The sequence below is a fragment of the Hypomesus nipponensis genome, chromosome 15 (assembly GCF_054491055.1).
Source record: "Hypomesus nipponensis isolate SF chromosome 15, ASM5449105v1, whole genome shotgun sequence".
In the NCBI taxonomy this organism is placed as follows: domain Eukaryota; kingdom Metazoa; phylum Chordata; class Actinopteri; order Osmeriformes; family Osmeridae; genus Hypomesus; species Hypomesus nipponensis.
The window spans coordinates 4,097,832-4,114,452 of NC_140375.1; the positions used below are offsets into that span (position 1 = coordinate 4,097,832).

The 16,621-nt window shown below is 47.6% G+C and overlaps 1 long non-coding RNA gene across 1 annotated transcript; it reads left to right on the forward strand.

Annotated features, from left to right (window-relative positions):
• The first annotated feature begins 9,304 nt into the window (after positions 1 to 9,304).
• On the forward strand, positions 9,305 to 15,738 carry LOC146257093 (uncharacterized). Its single transcript, XR_014729985.1, has 3 exons — positions 9,305 to 9,346; positions 14,873 to 14,968; positions 15,683 to 15,738. It is a non-coding gene; the product is annotated as an uncharacterized LOC146257093 (long non-coding RNA).
• The last annotated feature ends 883 nt before the right edge of the window (positions 15,739 to 16,621 follow it).

Genomic DNA, 16,621 nt, shown 5'->3' on the forward strand with positions numbered 1-16,621 from the left:
ATGAATGTGTCCGACTGCATGAGTGTGAGCGTGTGTGTAGGCAACTGTGTACAATAATGCAGCCTAGGCCTACTACGAAGTCGGCAGTATAGGCTACAGTAGGGTAGCCTACATGAGCCAACACCAATCGAAATTCCAAATGTGAAGGCTTATAACAGTGCACGGCCTTGTCTTTAAATGGTTATTAATATGAACCCTGATCAGCCATGCTAACGAAAAACTGTAAATACAATAAGCTCAGGTTTTGGTCCATCTTGAAGTATTTTACCATGGACATTTTAATTTAGCATATAATTTTGTTGTTGTTGTGTCATGATTTAGGTCACATTTTTAATTCCTGAACTAGAAAGGTGCAAGACAAGAGACGATGCGTTGCAGTGGATTGAACGGATAGGCCTACGTGATTAGTTACCTGATTAGTTACGAATATTTTATTAATTAGTCTAAACATATCCAGGGTCTTCGCCTGTAGTACTTTTTGCTTATTAAAACAAGGAGTTTGGACCCACTAGGGATCGGGCTGAAACGGCTTGTCGAAGAAAAAAACAGCTTGCTTAATCGTAACGTAAAGTCGTAAAAGTCAAACGTAAAAATGTTTAACACGTTTGTGTATGGAATTGGTTATTACGTAGGCTATTACATTAGTTATTATGTGTAATTTAGGCAATATTATTATGTGTCAAATTAAATGCCGGTAACTGGAATGATTTTCAAAAGCCTCTCCAAAAGAAGGTAGCGCTGCCTTAAGTTATAATGCTGCTTGTCCTGAAAACCAATAAATTTACAAAAAACGTTGGCTCCTAATTTGCTTAAATTTAAAAAACAGATACAATCTAGATTTTTCACCTTATCCGACCACCAAATGATCAGGCGTAATTCCCCCTATTACTCGAGATGGTGCGTCATGACGCATGAACAACTGTCGAAGCTGAACGCAATAGCCAAAATAGAAACACTGCTCAGGACTGACATCCTTTGGCAAGTTGTGATAACTGCAATTCTTCCGAGTTGGTAAAGTATGTTAAAATAACACATAATCAAAACAACCCGGGAGTGGATTTGAACCTTGGGTTTGTTTAGAAATGTGTAAAAGTCAGTGGCTTTTCGTATTCACTTGTAAACTTGTTGAGGATCTTGTATCCACATGATAGCATTCATAAACTTACCGAAAGCCTGTCTGCTGAACAGTATTCTGTCCGGCCACTAGATGGCAGTATAAGACTGCAACTCAATTTCGAGGTCAACTTTCCCCACACTTGTGTACCCACAACGTAAAGGAACACCTGATTCCATCCAGAATCTATCCCCAGAGTGGTAAGCATGTTCTATGCAGCTCTGCACTATATACTGTCTGCTGCTGCCATAGAGCTGTCAAAGCAAAAGTCCCCCCTCCCCTCACCACCAACCCCTCCCTCCCTCATTTTATCTCCCACCGACCTAGGCATCCCATGGTGCACCTGTGTGTTCCTCTCTCCCGGTGCTGCATCCCTGCCCGGACTGCTAATACCTGCCTTGTACCTCATTAGAATGTCCTGTTTGACTCCGGCCATCTGCACCAACCGGTGGCGCTGTCTCTGCCAAGCGTTTGATGTGACGGGCTCTCAGACGGAGCGCAGGCTGATGCGCACCAGCTAAAAAGACTTGAAAAAGCCGGGTTTGGTTTTGAAGTTTTAGCAGGGGTGAAACAGTTGCATGTTTCTCATCGAGGATGATGCTGTCTGGCTCTCCTGTCAGTGTGCTCTGGAAGTGGCACCTGGGGAAGATGGAATGAGCGATGGAGATGTACCTGTCAGACAGGCACAAACACACACATAGGCACAAAGGCACACAGGCATATACACGTGTTTGCCAATAGACTAACACTCTAAAATACATCCTCCCCCACTCCCCCAGCAGACCCCCCCCCCCCCCCCCAACCACCCCATTTACACCTACCTCCCCCAACCCCCCACCCACCCCCGACAAGTAAACAAAGCGATAGTCGTATAAACGTGTGGATGTATGTGGGGCCCAGGCCATCCACAGATAATGGAGCGAGGGAGAGGGAGGAGGGGGAGAGGGAGGAGGGGGAGAGAGCACTTTAAACACCATAATGGCCTCCACTCCATCATCTAGCCTTCCAGGGCCCGCTGCTCCATGCCTCGCAGCGCGAGCGTCCTGCAGAAACATAAAACCCCATAAATGATCTCCCTCCCTCCATCCCCCCTTTTCTTCCTGATGCCCTCTCTTTTTTTATATTGTCCTCCCGCGATGCCTTCCTCCACACCACTCTTACACGTTTGGTTCATCCCGTACTCTGTCTCTGTTCCCTCTCCCTGTCTGCTTTGGTTTCGCTCACCCACTCTGCCTGTCCCCACCGCGGTTCTTACCTGCACCCACCAGTTCTCCGCTTCCTAGCCCCCCTCTTCCCCTGCAATTCCCAGTGTTGACGAGCTGCGGCGTTGACCCACTTAGCCGGTGTTGGGATGCGTGGGGTCGGCCGGTGCGACGTGACCGCGTGTGTTCGACCGTGCACTCACCGTGAGTAGCCGCGTGTGTGTCGGGGGGGCACATGCTACCCCCTCTGCCAACACCACCCCCACACCCCCTGCCCCGCTTGACTCCGCTGACGCCAGCTGCTCTCATGTTCCACGGCGCGGTGTTGAAGGTAAATATTTTTACAGCCCCGCTGATCACAAGGACTTCTGGGACGGCACCTCCCTCCACAGGATGAAATATTCATCTCTCGCTCTCGCTCTCCCTCCCTCTCCCTCCATCGCCGATGGAGTCTTTCGCTCTCCTTCCGTAATTCTTTTGCCCTCTACCTCTTCTTTGGTCCCTTCTCTTTTCCGGCAGACCCTCTCTCCTTTACTATTCTCTCTATCTCTCTTTCTCAGTCCATTGAGTCTAATTCGGGCCCCTTTTCTCTCATCACTTTCATCACTCCCTCTCTCCCTCCTTCACTCACTCTTTATTCATCCCCAGTGCTGCTACAGAATGCACTGACCCGTGCCTTTGATAAGAATGGTCTGTGTTTGTTTCCCCCCTGCAGATCTATTTTAACCACAACCAACCACACTACACTGCTTACATATTTACATCCAATTACAAGTCATATAAGTACATGAAAAAGGAACATAGAGAAACCCTGTGTAGATGGTATGAGAGTGTTCCCTATGCTGAGAGCGGGCTGCCTGGGATGTGAATCTGAACCCTAGGTGTCATCCTCCATGTTTTCCTCCCCTGTCATCTTCAGTCAGTCCCCTCCTGACATCACTCCCTCCTCTCCCTCCACCCCTCCGCCGTCCTTGGCGCGGCGTTCCCTTCCCTCCGGAGCAGAAGAGCAACTTGACCTGCGTGGTTGGTGGGAGAGAAGCGGGGGACATGAGGGAAGAGAGGGCCGACATGGGAGGCAAGAGGGTGAGGACGAGTGGGGAGGGGGGTGGTAGCGGAAGTCGGGAGCGAGATGAATGACAGGAGAGCGCAGAGCGAACCTGCCGCCCCCCTTCGCCGCGATGAATATTTGATGGGCGGACTAAAACCAGCGCGGTGAACTCTGAACGAGTGTGACAGCTGGAACTGCTCGGAGAGGAGCGTGTTACCGCGGAGACCATCAACAGGAAGAGCGGGGGGATTTGAGGGATGAGGGGCCCTTACAGTATAGGCAAACCTACAGACTAAACAGTGTTCTAATGTAGACCAAAACACCTGTTCAGAAAGAGGGATGGGACGAGAGAGAGAGAGAGAGAGAGAGGGAGGGAGAGAGAGTGAGACAGAGAGAGAGACAGAGAGAGAGGGAGGGAGAGAGAGTGAGACGGAGAGAGAGAAAGAGAGAGAGGGAGGGAGAGAGAGTGTGAGAGAGTGTGAGAGAGAGAGAGAGAGAGAGAGAGAGAGAGAGAGAGGGAGAGAGAGAGAGAGGGAGGGAGGGAGGGAGGGAGGGAGGGAGGGAGGGAGGGAGGGAGGGAGGGAGGGAGGGAGGGAGGGAGGGAGGGAGGGAGGGAGGGAGGGAGGGAGGGAGGGAGGGAGGGAGGGAGGGAGGAGAGAGAGCAGATGAGGTTAGATGAGCAGATGATGTAGTTCTCTGTTACCACTGTCCTCAAAACAAACTCTTAAAATGTAGGAACACATCCACATGTGACACACGCACTACCCTCAAGAGCAGGATTGGCTGGGTGGATGGTGTTGCAGCAGGAACACACACTATACACACTATACACACCACACACCTCGGTATGGGCACATTGAAATATTGATGGAGGCTCTTTCGTTGCCTTGATGAAAAATCACCCCACAATAAATGTTTCATCACTCTCGATGCATCACCCCCCATTTCTAAAATATGAAGCAATTCGCTATGGAAACACAAACACTGGGGGGGGATGTGTCTGACCATGTGACCTGCTCTTACTTCCTGCAGCCTGAGAGAGGGGCAGTGGTCACAGAAAACAAGAAGTTGTGTATCAGTATGCCAGCTAGCCAGCCAGCCATCTTGCTCTCTCTTTCTCTCTCTCACACACCCAGATACAGTAGTTCTACCCAAATAGAAGTTTGCTTATACCCCCAGTATGCCCTAAGAATGAGTCAAGTATTTATGACTGGAAGTATTTGTTTCTGGGGTGTCTACGTGACGTTCAGTCAGACTATGTTATATATATATGTCAATTAACTTGCATAAATATCACATCATTGCAACATTCTGATATGGTTCCGGATAAGTTGTAGAAATAATTAAAGGGAGAAATATGCCCATGTTTGTTGTGATAAACCGGCAGCGTGGCCACGTTTCCCCGGTTCAGAACGAACACCAACTTGAAGAAATAGACGTAGGCATTCAGGTTAGTCCCGTACTTAATAGACATCAAAGCGGAGCTGATTTTCAAACCATTCTTATTCAAAACTTGGAGTGAGAAGACTGATTATGCAAAAGTTTGACGACTACGTTCCTAATCATAATGTCATTCATGAGCGCGCCTGCTTCTACTAGCGAGTTTAACAACCCAGGGAGAGGGTGGAAGCTTCCAGGGTTGGTTGATGGATCACTGTGATTAGGGGGCGCACTGGCATGAGTGCTTTCGCGACAGAATTGTGATGATGGGACTCGTGGATTCCAAAAACCGCAGTTAATGTCCTCGTTCTCACTGTAATAAACTGTGCGCCTGTGGAGAGAAAGCAGCTTGTCACTTGCAACGTAAAAAAATAACAAAACCAGAAGCCGCCGCAAAGACGCACAAGAAGACCCCCAGGTATGAAATCTGACCACTGACCGACGCGAAGGCACCTGTGACAGGTGCGGGGGAGAAAGGCACCAGTAGCAGCAGGACATGTCCCACATTGAAGCGTACACGCGGTAGACCTACGTTTTAGAAAACCGGACTCGAAGCCAATTTTTCTTTGACTTTCAGAGATCGTCGAGAAAACACCTTTCTTTGAGGTTCAACTAGATACACTACACTGTGAGATGCTAAGTCACATTAGCCCGTCATGTCAAATTTAGTAGTTTGCCATTTTGTGATTTGAACGTGTTCTTAAACGCAGTAGCCTACCTTAGATGGTTGTTTTGTGTTGTTTATTGATTGCCAATATTATACAGTCATATGTAAAAAGCCTATTTAGTCTACTCCCATGTTGATTCAAGTATTAAAAACATTTCTCCTAACAATACATTTTGAATACATTCTGATTACATTTGTTATTACTTGACAGCCTTTAGATAAATCAAAGATAAAGTAGTCACATATCAAATGTAGTTAATGTTTTGAAACTCTGTATTCCCTTTCCTATGCAAAATGTACTTTGCCCGACCATGGCATGTCCACATGCTATGTCATGGAACATTAGATGTTTAACATGCCTCATGCCAGTGACACAAATAGCATCTGTCACCTTAGCTCTGGGGACACTCCATTAGAGTCAACACTATCGAGAATTTGAGCATGGCAACAGTCATTCAGGAAAACAAAACTGGCCACTATTGTTATATTTGCCACATAGAAATACATGTAATAACTAAATTGGCACATTTAATCCTTCATAAGATTCCTGCAGAAATGACCAGTGCATTTGGCACTGTTATGTAGGCTATGTAGTGGGCAATTTGTCTAGTTGTGAAGTGCTCTGCAGTTAGCTCACTGATAGCTGCTTCAATAGATACACATGTATTCTTAGTTTACTGTTGGGAGTCTTGCAAGACCAGTTCAGGGTTAAGTGAAAAATGTCTAAGAGTGATTTTGCTGTGTGGTAACAACAAAACACATATGGAGAAGACATTTTAGAGAGTAAAAAACATGCAGTCCACCATATGTATTTTGATGTTCATCATCACAATTTGTGCTGTTTTAGAAAATGTGTGTTCATGCATATACACTTATACAGTTTATAGAGTGGTCAGTGAAGGGGTTATCATATTTCTGTGCTTTGAGTGTTTGAACCTGTTCTACCAAACATGCCAACTATCCAGTGGTATATTATATTAATGTCACAATGCTTATACGAAATTGTCCAGTCATGGAAATTCTTCACTCTACAGTTATTGTTTGTGATCATAACACACATCAAATCAAAATTGTCGTGTTTGTTTATGATTGGATGTGATGTGTTTGAAAAAAGCCAGAACTTGGGGAACATTTCCGTTAGAACTGGCTGCAAAACCGAGAAGTTGGCACCCTATTTGCTCCCCCCCCCACACACACACACACACACACTCTGCTGACCGTTTGCCCTCTCTCTCTCTCTCTCTCTCTCTCTCTCTCTCTCTCTCTCTCTCTCTCTCTCTCTCTCTCTCTCTCTCTCTCTCCAGATTGATAAACTGGCGTCTTTGTATGAGCGTTCCGGGAGGACATCATCGCTCTCTACTCAGACTATATTGTTCTGTATTAGGATTCACAAAGCATTAGCTCTGTCTCACTAGAATGCTCTATTTCTCATTCATATAGAGCTAAAACCCATTAAAGCCTGGGCCAAGAGTTGGCAGACTGCAAGACGTGAAAAATACAACTCTATTGACATTGTCTATACCCTTGATATCACAGAGACAATATTCATATTATATTAATATGATTTCTATACATACAGTATATATATATATATATATATATATATTTTTTTTTTTTCTTTATATTTAAAATTGTTCATATTTAACAGGTTTCTTTTGACAAAAGATGGGAAACTATACCGGCTGTGAGGCCACACAATAAAAGGTTGATGCTGAGGACCTTAGCTAACTAAAAATCATACAATAGATTCCCCCAGGCATTTTCTCACACAATGACAGCATTCAGGAGAGGTCCTACAGGCAGAAGCGAGGACGGGCCAGTGACAAAAGATGCTCCCCGAATGTCTCTAGTTCTGGGAACGTCCCTGCAGCCAAAGGACTTAACTGCTCTTACAGCCCTCCCTGCAGCCCTGCAGTCAGCCAATTACATGTTTATGCAAATATGCTAAAGTTTTTTCGTTGGAAGGTCACCAATGACTCTGGTTCAAAGCTGTCTTTTTACTGGCTGCAGATGCATGGACTCTGCTGGATGTGCCTAGCTGTCCTTGTGTGTTCAGTTCAAGATTAACTCTCAGTTATTTTACTCAGTCCCCCTATTCCCATTGCTAATCTCCATGGTGATAGGCATGCTGCCTTGTTATCGACCCTTCTCAATCCCGTGTTGATGTTAAAGCCATCACAGCAACAACCTGTCTAGACAATGCTGTGTCATTGGAATGGCATGTTCAGTGAGACAGACAAGCAGCAGTACCGCTCTGGTCTGCCAATCCCGCGCTGCTGTGGCAGCTCTGGTTCTGCCTCTGTCTTGGCCCAGTGTGGAACGACACACCATTCCTTAGATAGCAGAGGAGGATATCTCTGGCAGAGAGAGACAAAATATAAGTGTCAATATAAGTAATTGGTAGCTTACATTGACCTATGCGATCTCTCTCTCTCTCTCTCTCTCTCTCTCTCTCTCTCTCTCTCTCTCTCTCTCTCTCTCTCTCTCTCTCTCTCTCTCTCTCTCTTTCCTGCTCTCCTATTCCTGTCTCCCTCACTCACTCCCTCCCTCCCCTTCTCTCTCTCATTCTTTCTCTCTCTCTCTCTCTCTCTCTCTCTCTCTCTCTCTCTCTCTCTCTCTCTCTCTCTCTCTCTTTCCTGCTCTCCTATTACTGTCCCTCCCTCCCTCCCTCCCTCCCTCCCTCCCTCCCTCCCTCCCTCCCTCCCTCCCCCCCCCCCTCTCTCTCTCTCTCTCTCTCTCTCTCTCTCTCTCTCTCTCTCTCTCTCTCTCTCTCTCTCTCTCTCTCTCTCTGTGGCTGTGTGCTGTTTTCCAAAAGGGCCTCCGGGTGGTGACAAGTTGCACGTGAGTGGTGTTGTGCAGGAGGTGGGTGGAGCCATGGAGATCATGTGGTTGGCTGAGGGAGGAGCAAAAACTTTCAGTCAGAATCCTAATTCCAGCGCCCCAGCTGTGCTTTGAGACTAGAAATATATGAAAATACGCTGAGGATTGTGCAACAAAATATGCGAAAGCCATAGGAAGGTAAATAAATCAGTATGTGTTAGTAAACTTTAACAAAGTAAGTAAACACCTTTGAATTCAAAAACACATAGTCACAAACTAAATCTTTCACTTTTTGGAAAAGACCAATCATTGTCCACCCAAGCAGCTGCTATTTATCCAATAGGCAGCAAGGCCAGAGGTTATCACTAGGCAGACGTGGGAGGTAAAGGTAGCTGCAAATGGCCCTCCAGCACCTCCCTTGGTCTTCTCCTCCCTGTTCTCTCACCCTCCATTGCATTTTCTATCACCTCTTTCTCTTCCTAGCCCTCCCTGAAGCCTATCTTCTGTCTCCTGTCTTTTACCGAACAAAGCATCTTTGCACCTAGGAATCCCTCAGCTTCTTACAAAAGAGAGAGGAGAGAGAGGCAAGAGAAGAGGCTGTGCTGTGTGCATGGCCACACTTGGCATCCTTCACGGACTAAAACAAAAAAGACAGCACCATATTTCGTTTTTCTCAACACTCCTGTCGTACACTGAACACTGACATGTTTAGATTGGGACTAAATGTCTCCTTCCAAAGCATAGCTGCAGAAACCTTTGTGAAGTAACAAAAAGTAAATGCTATTGCTTTTTTGGGGGGGTCAAATAGTTGTGGAATACAAATCAATGCAGTGTTCATCGTGTTTGTCTCACATCAAATAGTGTGATCCATACTTGTTGTCAATTTCAACAACTAGCATCCCCATATCACACATCTTTTCATTCATAATTCAAACCATTTCCAACAATCCCTGAATGCAATCCAAAACCTACATCTCCATTTACACCCCAGCTTGCTATGGAATGAAGGACCGCAACATCGCCCGCCACAGACAGTTTTCCCTGAGGGGGGCCAGGTAAGTCATCACCACAGACAGAACATAGGGGAGCGATGCCCACACAAACTGCATGCCAGTGGAAACCCATGCATCTATGTATTATATTCAGCACAGATTGCGTATTGACACAGGATCGTAGCGGGGTTGGTTGGCAGCCATGTTGCTGGGTTAGGCCTGGTATTGACCTGGGTTAGGCCTGGTATGGACCTGGGTTAGGCCTGGTATTGACCTGGGTTAGGCCTGGTATGGACCTGGGTTAGGCCAACACAAGCCTGTTGAAGGGCCTCACGGGCATTCTGCAGAGCTGGGCACAGCCTGGCATTCATCCCACTGGTGTAATGAGTGTGTGATTGATTGGCTCCACAATAGGGACTTGTGTACTCACACACACAAACAGGAGGGCCCAGGGCTAACGCTAGCCGCTTCTAGATTACAGCTCCCCTGGGCCGATCCCCAGATTAAAGGGGATACATTAAACAGCATGAATAAAAGATTAAAATTATTCTCTTTGGAGCGTACCCTGAGGAGATGGGATTTTGGTGAGCCTGCTGCGAGTGTACTGCCGAGCAGTGGTGGCTTTGGCATTTGATGTGTTTTGAAATGCTGACACATAGCGGATGTGTACATCTGGTTTATTTAGCTTTCAAGGGCAAGGAGAATTTAAAGTATGTAATCAGCGACTTCAAATTGGACAAATAGGATGTTTTGGACTTGATGCCAACTGAAGAGGTGGCCAGAAGCATTTTGGCTGATTACATTTACAAGCCTGGGGCTAAGTTTCCCTTGAAAAGACTACGGCATGACGAGGAGGGAAGCGTCAGCAGGAAGGGGGTGAAGAGGAGCTTAATATTATCATCATATAATGGGGACATTTGCACCATGGTCAACATCATTTTGCTTAAACCTTCAAAAGGAGCAATGGCTGTGGGCCGGCTTTATGATTTTAATCTTTCTAATTGGCTGCTTGGTTCACACGTTAATGGAATGAAAAGGGATGCACCGCCTTAATCAACCCGGGGAGGGGGGGATTGTGGGTAAGGCTTTTGGGCGTGCCACTGACGGTTGAACTCCGCCACTATTTCATTCTCAACTCTCCTCCCACTTAACCAAATGAATAGCCCTCGGCTAATGTCGACATGGCAATATTTCACACTTTCTTTCCCCCCCTCTTCACCAGCTCCATAAATACTCTTGCCCTTCTTCTTTCCCTCTCTTCCCTGCCGGGTGGCGCTAATTATTTATTTATAAACCTCCGCGGCTTAAGCAATGTTTTACAGTTATTTTACGGCTCTCGGTGCCCGCTGTTGCCAAGTTCTGAGGAAACATCCAGCTTCAGATTCACATAAAAGTGATTTAGCTGTGGAAGCTCAGGTCCCATTAGGTAATCAGATTTACGACGATGCCATGGAGCGTCGGCGAAGATACAATCCCCATCCTTCGCCATCTCCGATCAGGGATTTATCGATCTGTGTCCTATTGATCGACTGTCCATTGCTAGACAAGGGAAGCTGTGGGGCTAACGCAAGTGGAACGCGACAAGCCTCTGGTTCAGATAATATCGCATGCCGAATCAATAGAAAGATCATCCTGGAATCTCCCATATTATTGACAATGGGGCTCTAAGCCCCACCCCTTCACTCACACACACTCTCACACACACACACACACACACACACACTCCCACACACACACATACACACACACACTCTCACACACACTTTCACTCACTCACACACACACTCTCACACACACAAACACACACACACACACACACACACACACACACTCTCACACACACACCTCCCCACCCGTCAACTGACTGGGGAATCCATTTCAGAGCAGCAGCAGCAGTCTAGATTCCAGACAATTACAATGTACTCGTTGGTCAGACCAGGGGGTTCTAAGATCCTGTCCCAGTGGACAGTGAGAGGTGAAGAGGTCACACCTTGGGGATTTGGGCCTAACAGTAGCGGGTTAAAAGAGCTTCTAGCAGAAGCCTCAGGTATGAATATCCCTGTCCATAGAGGATCTGTGTTCATTTGACTACTGTCACCTCCCCCCAATGCCCAGCAGGACTGTGCGTGTCTTCTTCTGAACCTGAGGCAAAGGTGTTACGGTCCCCTCCACCCCCCCAAACCTTCTGTCTCTCTTTTCCTGGAGCTCCAACCTCTGAAGACATCTGTGTTAACGTGATGAAACCGTTCCTGTTCTTCCCCCTCTGTTGTGCTCTCTCATGGAAAACCTTCACCGAAAGCATTCCAGACATATCTGTGCTGGGCTTGTAAAAACAGAATTTCACAATGGAATGCACACCAGGTCCATCACCCCGGCACCTAGGGAGCTAGGTGGGTACGTTTTTAAATCCAAAGGGGAAATGGCAAAACCTGTCCACACGCACTGTGCCTCTGCACATACATTGTAATTCTGCATCCCAACAAACGTGAGGGAGAATCAATCTGTTTGCACTAATAGGCCACTCACCCCCCCCACCCCTCCTACCCCAAACGAAAAGCACCCCACCTCTAAACCAGAGGTGTTCTGACCTCTGAGCACGACCAGGTGACCTCCAGAAAAGGGGCAGGATTGCCTGTGACCCAGTTTACTGAACTCCAGCGCCCAATCATGATTCACTGCTAGCCGACACGGCTGAACTCTGTCTCGCCCGTGAAGGACATTGATCATGAGAGGAGGCCTCTGTTCCTGTTCCAGTGGGATAATGTTGACCATCTGCCATGGTGCAATGTTGCACAAACTCGTGGCCAGATTCAGTCAGAAGTTAAGATCCAATCCTAAGGATTCAATATCGAAAGAGCGATTGGATTTTCCTACTACAGCTTGGAAAGGAAGCTTCACTTGCCTTATCAGCTTACCTCAGTGAGCTGTAAGAAAAAACATGCCACTGCAGCTGTTAGATCCAAGTCCTCCGTTTTAGATAGAGTGTGTGTCTGGTTAACCAGCACACATGTCCTGCAGACATATACATCTTCATGCTCTCAAGTTATTTCAGTGTCGTATTTCAAATTCTCTGTCCGGTTTGAAATGTGTCCTTTGATAAAATGTGCAGACGAACAGTGATCAATAGACTGCAGTCACCAAATATAAATATTTAGATGTTCAGCTGTGTGACTTCTCATGTTAACTTCACCTGCCACCCCCACCAAGCTGGCCTCTCATTAGTCTGGGGGAGGCCTATCTCGGTTCAGTCTGACCTGCTCCCACTCTATCAGTGGGAGAAGGTGCACCTGGATGCAAGGCCAGAGGTTGTGTGTTGTGTTGTGTGTGTTTGTGTGTGTGCATACAGGCTTTTGTGTGTCTTGGGCCAGTGTGAGTGTTGTGTGAGTGTGTCTCTGAGGTCAAGGGTCATTGGAGGGAGTGTGTGTGAATGGGTGCAAGGCAGCCACATGTAACCCCCCCCCCCCCCCCCCCCCAAATACACACACACACCACCAAGCCGAGGGGAGAAAGAGGAATGCTATTTGTCACCTGCGTCCGACTTTCCTGTTTGAGTTTGCGGTGCAAACATGGAGCCCCTGTGATAAATGGTGTTTATCCAGCCTCACAGGATCAAGGTGACTGTAATACTAATGAAGGAGAGAGACAGAGAAAGAGGGAGAGAAAAAGACATGGAAAGAGAAAGAGAAAGAAAAAAAGAGAGAGATAGGGAGGGAGGGTGGGAGGGAGGGAGAGACAGTAATAGGAGGGCAGGAAAGAGAGAGAGAGAGAGAGAGAGACAGAGAGAGAGAGAGAGAGAGAGAGAGAGAGAGAGAGAGAGAGAGAGAGAGAGAGAGAGAGAGTGGGCTCTAAACCTCAGACAGAGGATGAGGAGGATAAAGAGAGAGGGAGAGAAAAGAGAAATCCACAAGGAGGAAAGGTAGAGAGGGAGGGGTGGAGTGATTTCCAGGGGGACAGCAGAGCGTCGACCGTCCTCAGAGACAGGCAGGGGGCCGGGAATGTTTCAGGGGTGGGGTTAGGGGAGGAGGCAGTGGGTGTGGGGGGGGGGCATTCTTATCTCCATGAATGAATGGAATCCACACACACAGCTGAAGACCAAAACGTGCACTGAGAAGGAAGCAACGCCAGGTCAATAGGCAGGTCTGACTCTCCTGTCTTGTCTCCGCTTGGGGGACTGAGGGAGTGGGGGGGGGGGCTTTTGTGGGGAGGAGAAAGGGGATGGTGGGGGGGGGGTCTCCTGGTGACCTGTAGAATTCAACCAGGCTTCTTTTTGGGGTTGAATCCCCCCCCCCCCCCCCCCTCGTCTTCCACCCAGCCGAGACTGTCCACCCACTTCTCCACAGGACTGCATTCATTGTTTGTGTGTGAGTGTGCGTGTGCGTGCGTGTGCGAGCGGCAGGACCCGTGGGTGTACCTGGAGGAGTTGACAGTGAATAGAGCCGTATGCTAATCCTGGTCAGTGGGCTTGGTAAGCTGAGAGGCTTTGTGAATGGAACCAAGTCTCCCAGGGCCTTAGCCGCTCCGACCCTGCCTGAAGCAAGGCCCAGCACCATAGGGTTTGGGCTCGAGCTAACGGCATTTGGGAAAAGGATTGGAACTGAAACAAAGGCATGAATGAGCAGCTCAACGATCGCCCTTAGATTGGCTTTCCTTGATCCGACATACTCTGAACAATTGTTCCTTTTTTTTCTGTCCGTATTGAGTTTCTGTCGACCATTTGTTCTGTTGCTCTGCTCTATCAGGTTTTGGGTTAGGGTTAGTCATGTCTACGTGGACACATATTTCTGCATTGTGTGTTCGATCGGCTTTGAAAGGTTTGGGTCAAAGTTTGTGTACAGCTGAGCTTTGTCATGGGACTGAAGTCTGTTTTGCTAAATTCACACAAACGCACACACACACACACACACACACACACACACACACACCTTGGCTGACCCCTTCCCAACCCTTTATCATCATCCATTAGTAATTAGCCCGGACTTCCTGTGTGTGTGTCCAGAGGCTCCATGAATAAAGCGTTTCAGGAAAAAATAATAAATAATCATCATACTGAACCAATTAAGACTAATTACTGCTCACATGATGTTCTCTGCCTGTTCTCTTCTTACACACAAACACGTACACACACATATACACACATATACACAAACACACACAGTGTTACAGTATCTTTAGGACCCATGTTTTTTTTCTGGGAAGATTGGAAGCCTCTTGGCTCTGCAGACAATGAGGATTTTTCAAACAGGGGGGTTAGAGATTTGGGGCAGTGTTATGTGTGTGTATCTGCATGTGTGTGCGCGTGGGGGGGGGGGGTTGAGGTGATGGAGTGTTTGGGCACTGGCCTAGGAGCATTAGACTTAGATTAGTGTACTGAAGACGCCGGCTCCTTTCTGATGCTAAGTGAGACAGGGAGGTAGGGACGAGAAGGCGTCAATGAGGAACGGTTGGCCTTCTGACACAGAGAATCTTGGCCTTTGTCTTTGGGGTGTCCTTAGGGTGGAAGATACACACACACACACAGACCCAGAAGCACACACGTGCTGAGTCAATGAGTTCCTGTGGCGTGTAATTGTCATCTGTCTCTGTCCATAGGACGGTCCCCTATGGCGGAAAATGTGAGTGACACCCACAGCCACTCCAGTACAGACCAGATGGACACTGCCAGACTAACCTACGTGCCAAGAACAGGTCAGAACATTGGGTGTATGCTGGTCGGGTATAGATGTACTCATACAGTACACACACACAATTCCCAGGCTGTAAAAAGTGAAATAATATTTTCGGTCCTGTCAGCCACCGTGGGCTGTAGCTTGATGAATGGTCATGTTCTGGGGACTGCTTCCACTGTGTGTGTGAGGGATGTCGTCTGGCCCAGAGCCAGTGAGGAAGGAGCCGGGATGACAGGCATGGCCAAAATCCAGAGAGAGTATATGGAGTGTTGCGTCAGCGTTGAGGCAGCACTGAGGCCGATTTGAGGCAGAGTTGAGGCAGCACTGGGGCAGATTTGAATCAGAGTTGAGGCAGCACTGGGGCAGATTTGAGGCAGAGTTGAGGCAGCACTGAGGCAGATTTGAGGCAGAGTTGAGGCAGCACTGAGGCAGATTTGAATCAGAGTTGAGGCAGCACTGGGGCAGATTTGAGGCTGCACTGAGGAGGTGTTAAAGTAGTAGAGAACAAGGAAAGCTGTAATGGAATATATGACCAACTGGCACTCTGTCAATGCAACATCTTTCCGTGTCAGTCTGTGTGTGTGTGTGTGTGTGTCTGTGTGTGTGTGTGTGTGTGTGTGTGTGTGCGTGTGTGTGTGTGAAAGAGAGAGAGAGTTTCTCCCTGCAATACCTTATTTCTTTTTTACATGCACTTCCTATCATTTTACCCATCTCTCTCTCTTTCTGTCTCCAGCTCTCTCCCCAGTCCTGCCTGCCTGTGTGTCAGCCTGTCACTGCTATTAAACAAGCTCACAAAACATGGCTTTGTTGTTGATTTCATACATGTCATACCACACAATTGTGTTCATGTTCTCATGAAGGGATTTCACAGTGCCATATTGATTTGTTTTCAGACAGCTGGGTGGAAGACAGAGGCTGTCACCGCTGTTTGTGCGTCCGCTCCAGAGCTCTTATTAGTGGATAAACGGGAGGAGAGCTGTTGATGGGGGTTGTTTGGATCTATGAGTGGTATTTCTCAATCATAATAGAATCAGGATTTGTTGAACTCCCTCCAGTCTCTTCGTAATCCTGCTTGTGCGTCTCTGTGTGTGTGTGTGTGTGTGTGTGTGGGGGGGTATACTTGTTCAGCTGTGGTAGGGGTCTGTGTGTGTGTGTGTGTGTGGTGGGGTCTGGGTGTGTGTGTATGTGTGGTGAGGGTCTGGGTGTGTGTGTGTGTGTGTGTGGTGGGGGTCTGGGTGTGTGTGTGTGTGTGGTGGGGGTCTGGGTGTGTTCTAGATGGGTTAGAAGGGCTTCCTCTCTTTAAAAGTTCCAGTAATTACCTAATTGTTTCAGAGGTGTGGGGGAGTCTTAGACAATTACCTCACCTTCTCACCTCTTCACCCCCCAAGCCCCCACCCCCCTTCACTCCCGGCCTGGGTGGATGGGGTCCCAGCTGTGAGAGGGAACAGTGAACTAAATTAGAGTGGGGCACATTAGAAACTCCCTAAGAAATTGGGTTGGGTTCAGGGACCATTAAGGGCTATGTTCCCCACTGTGTGGATACAGGGAGGAGAGAAATAAAAAGAGAGTTAGACACAACAGAAAACAAAGAGAGAGTCAAAGAGAGAGAGGGGTACATAATGAGTCTGAGAGAACGAGAGGGACAGAGAGACAGAGAGACAGAGAGACAGAG